Consider the following 12,623-nt stretch of genomic DNA (forward strand, 5'->3'; position numbering starts at 1 on the left):
GACGGACACTTGGAATCAGCGACCAAGTAGTGTGGTGGCCAGTCAGACGTTAGGGACTTTCAAAACTCGACGTGATGTAAATAAGTGGAGAGGACTGGCAAGCTTTGTTGGGCTGAATGGCCTGTCCTCGTGTCGAATGTTCTGATGTTCTTATTCCAAACCTTTGTGCGTCAGAAAGAATTCAATCAGCAGCTAAAGCACTGGCCCGTCACACACAAGCCGTTTCCAGTTCTGTTCCCAGCTCTGCTTGCCTTTTGCTTATCACTTGTGATGGCGTCCGCGATGAAGTTGTGCCATGATGAAATGATTTATTATTCCTTCTTTTCCCTTTTTTCTCAGGGTTTTTATCGTCAACCGTGGATGCCAGGAGGGAGGTATCTCTCACTCTACGCTCGCCTACTTAATCGGCTAAGACCTAAACCACCTCCATGCCCGACGACAACTACGACAGCTGCCACAGCCAAACCCGCCGCCAACCCCGCCCCTGCCGCTCCAGCCAAACCTGCCCCCGCTGCCCCCGCAGCTACCCCTGCCGCCCCCGCAGCTAACCCCGCCCCCGCTGCCCCCGCAGCTAACCCCGCCCCCGCTGCCCCCGCAGCTAACCCTGCCGCCCCTGCAGCTAACCCCGCCCCCGCTGCCCCCGCAGCTAACCCCGCCCCCGCAGCTAACCCTGCCGCCCCTGCAGCTAACCCCGCCCCCGCTGCCCCCGCAGCTAACCCCGCCCCCGCTGCCCCCGCAGCTAACCCTGCCGCCCCTGCAGCTAACCCCGCCCCCGCTGCCCCCGCAGCTAACCCCGCCCCCCCTGCCCCTGCCCCCGCCGCCACTCCTGCCAAACTATAATGGCATCAAATACAAGCATCTTTTAAACGGGCAGGAAGAGACGCCTCAGTGCATTGGGTGCCTATGGTGGGGCCAGCAGGCTCATTTGTTCAGTCGGCTGACTCCTCATTTGTGTACTCCTGCTATGAAATGTTTCAGATCTATGCTTTCTGTTGAAGTGCACCATATTCATATATAACAAAAAAAAAAACCTGCGCCAGACGTGCAGACTGCTGTATGTGAGTGGGCATTGTAAAAGTTGCCAAAAAGATGAATTCTGTAAATAAATAAAGTGCTGAGCAAATGGACTCCTTTAGAGTCGAGGCCTTTCTTTGTGTGGTGCGACTGTGTGAGCCTCAAAAGGATAAGAAACTCTCAGCCATTCTGAGACAGAAGAGAAACGACGGGACTCGGCAAAACATAAAGCTCCGCTGGCCACCTACAGAACCCCACGCCGACAAACTCCAGGCGCTCCGCGGGCTGCCCTTCTGGTTAGCTGATGGCTCATCAGTGGTCCCAATGTCTCATCCAGACCCTTTGTATGACCCCCCAGTTCCAGAGAGGATGGGACACAATGGGAAATGCTGCTCCATGCTGAGAACACCCCAGCCACACGTTATGCGATGGTTTACCTTGTAATTTACAAAATGTGCACTGATGTCAACTCTGAGGACTGCAACACACTGGTGCCAGTCGAGTGTTTACCGCCCGTGTCACACCCCTGGTGTTTCTAATGTCACTTATTAAGGATCTGGGCACTGAAGATTGGCACACGGGGTCTCCCCCCATTCATCCATTATGCAGGTCTTTGATAATGTAGCACACGGGTCAGGACCACCACTGTCTGAATTGCACAGCCATGCCTTCGTATTATCTGTTGTGGGCACTAGGGGTCGCTGTTGCCCCTTTAAACCCAACAGACAGATGCACTGGACGCAGGTTAAAAGTACCAAGAAGATATTTATTCAACTTTTCATCTTATATAGTGCCCTTCAAGCACCACAGCCACAATGCACAGGAAAGTAATAATAATAATAATAATAATAATACATATGATTGTTCTCTCTTTTCTCCTCCACACCTCCTCCCGACTCAGGCTCACTTGCTGGGTCTTCGGCAGTCCCTTAAATAAATGTTGACCCGGAAGTGCTTCTGTTCTTCCTCCCACATGACTTGCCAGCACTTCCGGGTCAGATGGAGAATCCCAGCTCTTTAATCAGCCCAGAAGTACTTCAGGGCTTCCATCCTCATGACTTTGTATTTCTGGGCTATGAGGAAAATCTGACTCCCCAGGTTCTCTTGCAGCGGCACCCATGATACCCAATCAGGGCTGTGGTATAAAACTACATGTCCCATGGTGCCCTGCGGGAATCTGGGGGACCACTACACTGCGTGGAAGCTACCATCTAACATCTTGGGGGAGGTATTGTCCCAAAGTGGTTGCCTTCTCCCATCCTTCCCTTCTATGGGCGTCCCATCCATCCATTCATCCATTATCCAACCCGCTATATCCTAACTACAGAGTCACGGGGGTCTGCTGGAGCCAATCCCAGCCAACACAGGTGTGCAAGGCAGGAAACAAACCCCGGGCAGGGCGCCCGCCCACCGCAGGGCGTCTATGGGTGTCCCGGCCGTCTATTACACTGTGTATGCATACATAGCAGGATTTAGAAACACACGGAGATTTGACAGAAAACGTTAGTCGTGACAACATCACATAATCACTAAGGGTCGTATATCAGCAAGAATAATAAATATTTTACTAAAGTGCAAGGCAAAAATTTTGCTTGATCGAAACTCCGTCCAGAATTTAATGACCAAGGAGACCCTTGGTAGCCACCACCACACCCTATGATTCACTCTGAGAGATAAAAGCCGCGGTCTCGGACAACCTGCTACCCACGACGCTGACCTTTATATGTCTTGGTGCTGAGGATGTCATGTGATGCCAGTTTCAGGGCCACACCCCCTAAGTGATTGCACAAGAATCACGAGACCCTCCTGCAGTACCAGAGAGGGGGCCGTGCTCTGTGTGTGTGTTGACGCTCCAAACCACCAGAGTGTGTTGTGCCGTTGTCCTTCTGGAAATTGCAGGGATATCCCTGGAAAAGTTGGCATCAGGATGGCAGCGTATGTTGCTGCAGATCTTTCTGTATTAATGGTGCCCTTAGAGATGCCACGGACGCTGACACGCCGCCCTACCATGACAGACGCTGACTTTTGGTCCATAGAACATGACGGCTGTTGCTTCCCAAAACCTGTTTGAAATGTCGACTTGTCGCGCCACAGAACACGACTCCACTGCCCTGCTCTCCCAAGCCCAGAGAGGGAGGGTGGCAGAGCGTCAGGACAGGGATGGTGTGTGGCTTTGGCGTGCAGAAAGCCTTTTCAGAGTCTTGAGATAGGCAGTCAGAACAGAGTTTAGTGTACAGGAATAGGAAACCATTGCAGATCAAGTGAAGCCCGTCTCAGTCCAATGAAGTGGGCCCCCTGCTCTGGGGGAGCCTCGTATTTATGACAATCTGCTCCCCACCGTTCCCCACCATCAGCTGCTCTTTTCATGACGATGACCTCACTCAGTAGCCTTTCTCATAACGATACTCTTGCCCTGTAATCATCTTCCTCACTGTAGATCGTCCCATAACAGTTTCCTCCCCAATCTACACTTTCCCCATGACAGATACTGGGGGTCCTGAAGGACGTATTTGCCACCTGGAGGTCAGCATCACCCAATCACCCGTCCCCTCTATTCTGACATTCCTAATTCTGGGCTGTCAAAGACTGGTGGCCTGTTGGTTGGTCAATTCTTACCATTAAGTTGGAATTCAGGAGGACCCACATGGGCAAACTGGCAGCTCACTGAACGATTCAGTTAATGATTATCTGTTGCTCTGACATCTCCTGAGGCTAAAATCACAAAACACACAAAAACAAAGTCAAAGAGTTGGGGACCGTCCCCATTTGAGTCCGGCATAGAAGGGACTAATACAGAAAGGGCTGGCATATAGAAAAGGAAACAGCAGGAAGTGATGTAACAAGAAAGTGGCCTTCTGGGATTGGAGTGACATCATCTGGAGGTGGGGCCTTGAGGGGTGGGAACCAGAAGTGATGTCATAAGGTGTTCTTTAGCCAGACTGGTTTGTCAGTGGTCTGACAATTATTTGAGCCCGTCTCCCAACCGCAGTGGCCATGCTGGTAAGCTGGCAGCACGCAACTTCACTGATAAGGGCAAAGCTGCAGGCGGATGAGCCTGGTGCTACCTGACTGCTTGGAAGCCTTTAACGTTGAATTCTTACATAGCTTAAAGCTACTTTGACACATTCTGCTGTAACCTGATTTGTGATTTTAATGATTCATGAAGAAGCATTGACATAAAAACTGAAAAACGCTGTCTGGAATACACATGTGTGCCAGTGTGCCAGTGTGAAAGCCTGCAAACCCATTGGCAGTGGCAAGCAGCCACACACGGGGCTTAGCTGCTGGGAATGGAAACAGACGGCCTTGGGCTCACTGGCATCTGCCCCTGGGCTTCAATAATCAGCTGTGAAACTCTGTGGCCACTAGAGGGCGCCGTCGCTCCTCAAACCCAACAGACAGACACTGAGGGCGCAAGTGAAAAACACCAAGAGGTCGTTCATTCTTTATAAACTCTTCACAGCCACAAGGAGATGAGCGACACACATACAGTGGGCATAGAAAAGACCCCCCCCCCCCTTGAAATATTCCCATTGTTTTTTGCTTTACACCCTTAATTGTAAGCACACACACTCACTCATATGTTTTTCCAGCTTTACTTACTCAGTGCCACCTCTAACATCCAAGTGACAGACGTCACAGCTACAGTTCAGAAGAATTATAAAAAATCAAAAACAAGAAATCCTGAGATGAATAAAGGATCCCCCCCCCCATGTCCATGTCATTTTGTTGACCCCCCTTTTGCTTTAATGACAGCCCTGAGTCTGGTGATTCTGCTCTATGAGCTTGGCACACCTAGATTGAGCCCACTCAATATTTGCCCCCCCACTCTTCTTTACAGTTTAACTGTTGAAGTTAAGAATTTTAAAATATCAAAAACAAGAAATCCTGAGATTAATAAAGGACCCCCCCCCAAACTCCATCAGGTGTCAGTGCCCACCCACCATGCCCATTGTGGTTCCTGACTGTGCTCACTTGTAATGAGTGAGATTAGTGAAGCTGTTCCTGGCTCATTCATTCCCTTCCTTGGCAGTGCCACTGACAGCACACAACTGACTACGGGTGACAGGCCACTTTCAGAAGATCTCAGGGACAGAGTTGTGGACGGACATAAGGCAGGAGATGGAGACCAAAACATCTCAAAGGCTTTATCAATCCCAAGGAGTAAAGTAAAGTCCATCATAAAGAAGTGTTTGGTACGACTAGGACCCTCCAAACTGGATGTAAGAGCAACGAGGAAACTGGCAAGAGAGGCCACCAAGAGGCCAATGGCCACTCTGAAGGAGTTAGAGGATTTGATGGCACAGACTGGTCATTAATGGTGTGCATTGTGACTTCTTCAGGAGGGTCGCACTTCTCAAGAAAGGCCACATTGAGGCTTGTTTGAGCTTTGCCACCTTGAAGATTCTGATGCCAAGTGGAAAAGGGTCTACTGGTTAGAGGAGACCAAAAACAAACTATTTGGCCTCGACACCAAACGGTCCACCAATGCAGCTCACCATCCACAACACACCATACCTGCAGTAAAGCACGGAGGGGGCAGCAACCTGTTGTGGGGGGCCTGGGGCTCTCGTTAGGGGAGAAGGAGAAATGGAGGGGGCAAAATACCATCAGATAATGGAGGAAAACCTGCTACCCTCTGCCAGAAAGGTGAAGATGGGCAGAATGTTCACCTCTCAACACGCCAACAACCCGAAGCACACAGCAAAACTGAGCACCCAGTGGCTGAAGGAGAAAAAAGTGAATGTCCTGGTGTGGCCAGTCAGAGTCCAGAGCTAAATCACAGTGAAAATCAGTGGAAAGATCTGAAGATAGCAGACCACCAACACTCACCATCTAATGTGACCGAACCTAAACAGTTAAACTGTAAAGAAGAGTGGGGGGCAAATACTGAGTGGGCTCAATCTAGGTGTGCCAAGCTGATAGACAAGAATCAACAGACTCAGGGCTGTCATTAAAGGAAAAGGGGGGGTCAACAAAATGACATGGACATTGGGGGGGTCCTTTATTCATCTCAGGATTTCTTGTTTTTGATTTTTTTATAATTCTTCTGAACTGTAACTGTGACGTCTGTCACTTGGATGTTAGAGGTGGCACTGAGTAAGTAAAGCTGGCAAGAAATCTCAGTGTGTGTTTACATTAAAGGGTCTAAAGTGAAAAACAATGGGAATATTTCAAAGGGGGGGGGGTCTTTTCTATACCCACTGTATTTATCCTTTCTTTCTTTCTTTCTTTCTTTTCTCTTCCACACCTCCCAGCAAGCTTTGTCTTTCACCCCCAACCCCCTGACTCCTCGCCTGGGTTTAAGGTGGTCCTTTTCATTCCGGCCAACCCGGAAGTGTTTCCGCTCTTCTGCCCACGTGGTCTGCCAGCACTTCCAAGTCAGGTGAAAACCCCGTTCCATATGCGTCCTCCACAGCACCCCCTGGCAGTACCCATGGCACCCAACAGGGCTGAGATGACAAACTCCAAGTCCCATATTGCCCTGCGGGAGTCTGGGGGCACCGCCATCTAGTGTCTCGGGGGAGGCAGTGCCTTAAAGCAGCTTCCATATCCTGGGGGTCCCGGGCGTCTCTTCCAAGTCCTTTGGAGCTCCAGCCAGCTTTACTTTAACGTGCTCCCCAAACTCGGTCCTGTGGACCCCCCAAGGCTGCAGGTTTTTGTTCCCAGCAGATTCCTAATCGGTGACAACACCTGATAGCACGGACACGGAGCTCATTTAATTAGCTGGGAGGTTTTCTTTCTTTCTTTCTTTCTTCTCTTATTTTACATTAAGAGGGCACAGCAGCAGGATTTTACATTTATAAGACATTTAGAAATATTTCTGCTTTTCCTATTTGATTGAAATGCTTAACTCTCTTTTGTTGATTTCATTTTATTTCCCCCTTCATTGTATTTTATTAATGACAATTAAAAACGAGCCGAGCAGACAGCCAGGCAAACAACACGAAATCATCAAAGGCCTCAAGTACTTCAGCGTCATCATGGATTAATTAAACAAGATGAAAATATTATTAAAAAACAAAACAAATCACATATAACTTCTTGGTACATTTTAATATATATATATATTCTATATAAACATACATACTAGGGGGCTCTGCCACCTGTTCGATTCGCTCGCCAACCCCCCTGCCCGCACTACATGCCAGCCACTTCACTTTCACCAAACAACAAATCCTTTAATTCTCGCAGCTACGCCTCCTCATTGGGAGGAAACACAACTTCAGGTTTAAAGCCGAAGCAAACCTCCATCCTCCTCTCCGTGTATTCGTTCTCTTTTCGCTGTTCCGTTATTTCACCGAGTGATAATTTAATTAAACAGTTGAGTCTCATCAGCGCAGCTCCTGATTGGTTCTTGCTGTGTTTTGCTCCGCCCCCACTCCCACAATTCCTCACTCATTTTCTTTTCTCTCCTTTCAGACTTCTGTTGTCACACTTGGCCTCCCTGATTTGTGTTAAAGTTCACATTAAGTTGAAGGCTTATTAGAAGATCCTACTAAGTTTTATATCTACTTATGCTAATTCATCAATACGTGACTTTTTATTTTCCATACGCCATACATTCCATACGTTGTGTCAACGCCGTGGGTGAAGCTGGAGCGCCCTCTCCAGGTTGCAGGTGTAAGTGAATTGCTGGACTATTGTAGTTGCTCATATCGCATGCCCACTGCCATCCCACTCACAGATCCAAGGCATCACAGGAGTCACCAGAACGAGGGTATAGAACCACCTCAGGGACTCCGATTCCAGATTTTTCCTTGAGGTTTTTTGAATCAGAGGTTCACTTCTCCTTCATGGGCTGCCTTCCTGCTGGTGACTCATGTCGGGTGGAGTCGTCTACCCGCCACCCAGTACAAGTGCATTTGGACTTTCCACTGCCCAGTGGGAAATCCCAAAGGAACTGCAAAATGGCAAAAATCCATCCATCCATCCATTTTCCAACCTGCTGAATCCAAACACAGGGTCACGGGGGTCTGCTTTAGCCAATCCCAGCCAACACAGGGCACAAGGCAGGATCCAATCCCGGGCAGGGTGCCTACCCACCACAGGGCACACACAAACACACCAAGCACACACTAGGGCCAATTTAGAATCGCCAATCCACCTAACCTGCATGTCTTTGGACTGTGGGAGGAAACCCACGCAGACACGGGGAGAACATGCAAACTCCACGCAGGGAGGACCCGGGAAGCGAACCCAGGTCCCCAGGTCTCTCAACTGCGAGGCAGATGGCAAACATGATCCAATTATATAAAAAGGGTGACTGGGCAGATCAGAGCAACTAGAGGCCAGTAAGCTTAACGGGCATCACAGGAAAATTAATGGAAGGAATTATTAAGGAGAAGATGGAGCAACACCTGGCAAGGACAGGACAGTCAGCATGGGGTCAGAAGAGGGAGGTCGGGTTTTACTAACAGGCTGGAATTCTATGAGGAGGAAACAAAAGGATGCGACCAGAGTGGAGCAGATGAGATGATTGATGAGGACTTTCAGAAAGCATTTGATGAGGTGCCACATGAGAGGGTGGGCATCAAACTAAAAGAAGTGGCAGTGCAGGGTGTGGGTGCAGAATTGGCTCAGACACAGGAAGCAGAGGGTGATGGTGTGAGGAACCTCATCAGAATTGGGTGATGTTAAGAGTGGCGACCAGCAGGGGGCAGTGAGGGGGCCGCTGATGTTTTTGATATCTATAAATGATTTAGATAGGAATATAAAGAACAAGATGGTGAAGTCTGCAGATGATACCAAGAGAGGTGGATTAGCAGATGATTTGGAATCCATTATATCATCACAGAAGGACTTGGACAGCAGACAGGCTTGGTCAGGCTTGTGGCAGATGAAATTTAATGTCAGTAAATGTAAAGAATTACACAAAGGAAGTAAAAATGTGAGGTGTGAATACACAATGGGTGGTTGGATAATCGAGAGTCCACCTGATGAGAAGGAGTTAGGAGTCATAGTGGACTCTAAGCTATTGACTGCCAGACGGTGTTCAGAATGTCAGGTTATATAGCGCCTTGACGTGTGGAGTACAAGTCACAGGAGCTTCTGCTCAAGCTTTATAACACACTGGTGAGGCCTCATCTGGAGTATGGTGGGCAGTTTTGGTCTCCAGGCTACAAAATGGACATAGCAGCATAAGAGAAGGTCCAGAGAAGAGCGACTGGGCTGATTCTGATTAGATTACTGTCACGCACTCCTCTCAGGACCACCCAAAAAAAGACAACAATCGATTACAGCGAGTGCAGAATGGAGCGGCCAGAATCTTAACTAGGAAAAGAAAATCTGAGCACATCACCCCAGTCTTGGCGTCACTACCCTGGTTACCGGTGCCATTTTGAATTGACAAAACCTTTAAATCATCTCACTCCATCCCATAGCTCAGAATGTCTGTCACCTTTCACTCCAAATCGCAACCTTAGGTCTTCAAATGAGGGTCTGCTTACAGTTCTAAGAACTTAATAGAAGTGGCAAGGCGGCCTTCTGCTGTTACGCGGCTAAAATCTGTTAGACGAGTTCACTGAGAGAAAGTCACCTGACTAATACGGTGGAGCTCTTTCTAAAACTGATAACCCCGTCATTGTCACAAGGCTCTCTCAGAGCTTCATTTTAGTGTGACCCTGATATTCTGTTTGTGCTTTGAATTATCATTTTCAGGTGGCACGGTGGCACAGTGGGTAGCGCTGCTGCCTGGCAGTTAGGAGACCCGTCTGGGTTCACTTCCCGGGTCCTCCCTGCGTGGAGTTTGCATGTTCTCCCCGTGTCTGAGTGGGTTCCCACAATCCAAAGACATGCAGGTGTATTGGTGATCCTAAATTCTCCCTGGTGTGTGCTTGGTGTTTGTGTGCCCTGTGGTGGGCTGGCGCCCTGCCCGGGGTTTGTTTCCTGCCTTGTGCCCTGTGTTGGCTAGGACTGGCTCCTGCAGACCCCCGTGACCCTGTAGTTAGGATATAGTGGCTTGGATGATGGATGGATTATCATTTTCTTTCTGTGGCTCCACAATCCGTATTAACCCTTACTTTCTCTGCTGTTCTGTGGTGTCGTTCTGTGCCCCCACCAGCTGATCAGGACACCATGCCATCCCTACATTGATGGATTGAAGGCCAGAGATCCACATGACCATCATCATCATCATCATCATCAAACTCTTCCAAGTGAGCTTGAAAGCCATGAGGACTGATTGAGATCATTAATTTCAGGTTGAGTGTCCAGTGGGGGCTCGGTGGTCTTGTGGCCTGCAGATTTTGTTTTTTTTTCAGTCCTTACTTTATTCTTCATCACTTTGCCTGATCTTATCTTTATATTTTTCTTTCTCCTTTCTTCATCTTGTTTTGCACTTTGAGCTCCACCGTTTGTGTGAAAGCGTGGTATGGCAGTAAAGGTTATTGCTGTTGTTGATTCAGGGCTACAGGGGGCAAGTTATGAGGGAAGATGAAAAGAGCTGAGCCTTTACAGTGAGGAAGAGGAGGCCTGACTGAACTGTTTAAAATGACGAAGGCCATTAGTGACAGTGACTTTAAAATGAGTTCATCAAGGACACAGCTGGAAACTTGTGAAGGCGAAACGTCTGTCGCCCAAACATGAGGACGTTTTGCTTCACACACAGAGACCCACAGATACTTGGAGTAATAAGCGACCAAGTAGTGTGGTGGGCAGCAGGACTTTAGGGACCCTCAAAACTCAACTTGATGATAATTTGGAGGAGTTGAGTGGACAGGACCGGTGAGCTTTGGTGGGGCGAATGGCCTGAAAATCCATGAAAATCCTGCCATGTCTCAAACTTACCAGAACGAGATACACTTAATGAGTTTATCAAGGGCCAGTTGGCACACTGGGCTCCATTTCATAGGCTCTGATTAAAAAGACTTTTTACAACAAGAGACGTGCGACACCAAGAGTTTTATTTAATTAAGCTGCTGAAGAGACAGACAAGAAAAAGAGCCAACATGAAGATGGTGTTTAAATGAGCGGGCACAAGATGGCGCCGAGCCGGGCTGAGGGGCATCTTAGACCTTGACTGTTGTTGTGGTTGGCGTGGTGGTCGTAGTGGTGGGAGTCGTGGTGGGAGTCGTGGTGGTCAAGAAGCGGCGCAGCAGAAGTGGCAGAATGCTCATTGGATTCACTCCGGTGCTGGGAGGTGGCATGGGGTAATATGGCTGGTATGGCGCGTAAGGCTGGTATGGCTGGTAAGGAACAAATCTTCGGCCATATTTCTGTGGAGGAGGAAGAAAAAAAAGTGGAAAAGACAAGGGGATATTAAAAAAATAATAATCAAAAGTCACAATTTACAGTTAATACTAAAATATCTTAGGACACGTGATAGACGCCAACTTACCAGGAATATTAGGAGGAGGGAATTATAGGGTACAACATTAAAAACAATAATAATAATAGTGATAATTAAAATATTAATAATGGTAATATTAATATTAATAATATTAGTGATAATAATAACATTAATAATAATACTATTAAAAATGTTAATATTAATATTAATAATAACAACAATAATGATAATAATAACATTTATAATAATAAAAGTGATAATAATAATAATATTAATAATAATAATAATAGTGATAATAATAATATTAATAATGTTAATATTAATATTAATAATAATAATAACAGTAGTGATAATAATAACTTTAATAATAAAAATAATAATAATAATAATAGTGACAATAATAAAAATAATAATAAAAATAATAATGTTAATATTAATATTAATAATAATAAAATTAATAATAATATTAATAATATCATAGTGATAATAATAACATTAATAATAATAAAAATAACAATGTTAATATTAATATTAATAATATTTATATTATTAATACTAATAATAGTGATAATAATAACATTAATAATAATAATAATATGTGCATTGGTGATCTAAATTGTCCCGTGTGTGTGTGCTTGGTGTGTGTGTGTGCCCTGTGGTGGGCTGGCGTCCTGCCCAAGGCTTGTTTCTTGCCTTGCGTCCTGTGCTTGCTGGGATTGGCTCCAGCAGACCCCCGTGACCCTGTAGTTAGGATATAGCAGGTTGGATAATGAATGAATTGATATTAATAATAATAACAATAGTGATAATAGTAATAATAATAATAAAAATAATACTAATAATCTATTCTATACTAATTAATAAAAGGCAAAGCCCTCACTGACTCACTGACTCACTGACTGACTGACTGACTCACTCACTCATCACTAATTGTCCAACTTCCCGTGTAGGTGGAAGGCTAAAATTTGGCAGGCTGATTCCTTATAGCTTACTTACAAAAGTTAGGCAGGTTTCATTTCGAAATTCAATGCGTAATGGTCATAACTGGAACCTCTTTTTTGACAATATACTGTAATGGACGGCAGCTTGATGGCCATGGGAGGCGGAGTTGAGTGTCACGTCATCACGCCTCCCACGTAATCACGTGAAAAGACTGTGAATGCAGTAGGGACAAATGAAGTAAGAGCCGCAAACAGCGAAGAACAAAAAATTCATTAAACAATTGAGAAGGGAGCGAGTGAAGCATACAAGCATCTTCATAAGGGAAACAAAGCACGGTGTAAAACGTAAGTTTAAATTAAGTTTATAGAAACGCTCC

The 12,623-nt window shown here is 46.5% G+C and overlaps 1 protein-coding gene across 1 annotated transcript in view; it reads left to right on the forward strand.

Annotated features, from left to right (window-relative positions):
* pkd2 (polycystic kidney disease 2) overlaps positions 1-4,929 on the forward strand; it is a 913,849-nt gene extending 908,920 nt beyond the window's left edge. The window contains exon 16 of the mRNA XM_051928127.1: positions 4,918-4,929. The gene's annotated coding sequence lies outside the window, so the exon portion shown is untranslated. The remainder of the gene's footprint in view (positions 1-4,917) is intronic.
* Positions 4,930-12,623: the final 7,694 nt, after the last annotated feature.

Source organism: Erpetoichthys calabaricus, chromosome 5 (genome assembly GCF_900747795.2).
Source record: "Erpetoichthys calabaricus chromosome 5, fErpCal1.3, whole genome shotgun sequence".
Classification (NCBI taxonomy): domain Eukaryota; kingdom Metazoa; phylum Chordata; class Cladistia; order Polypteriformes; family Polypteridae; genus Erpetoichthys; species Erpetoichthys calabaricus.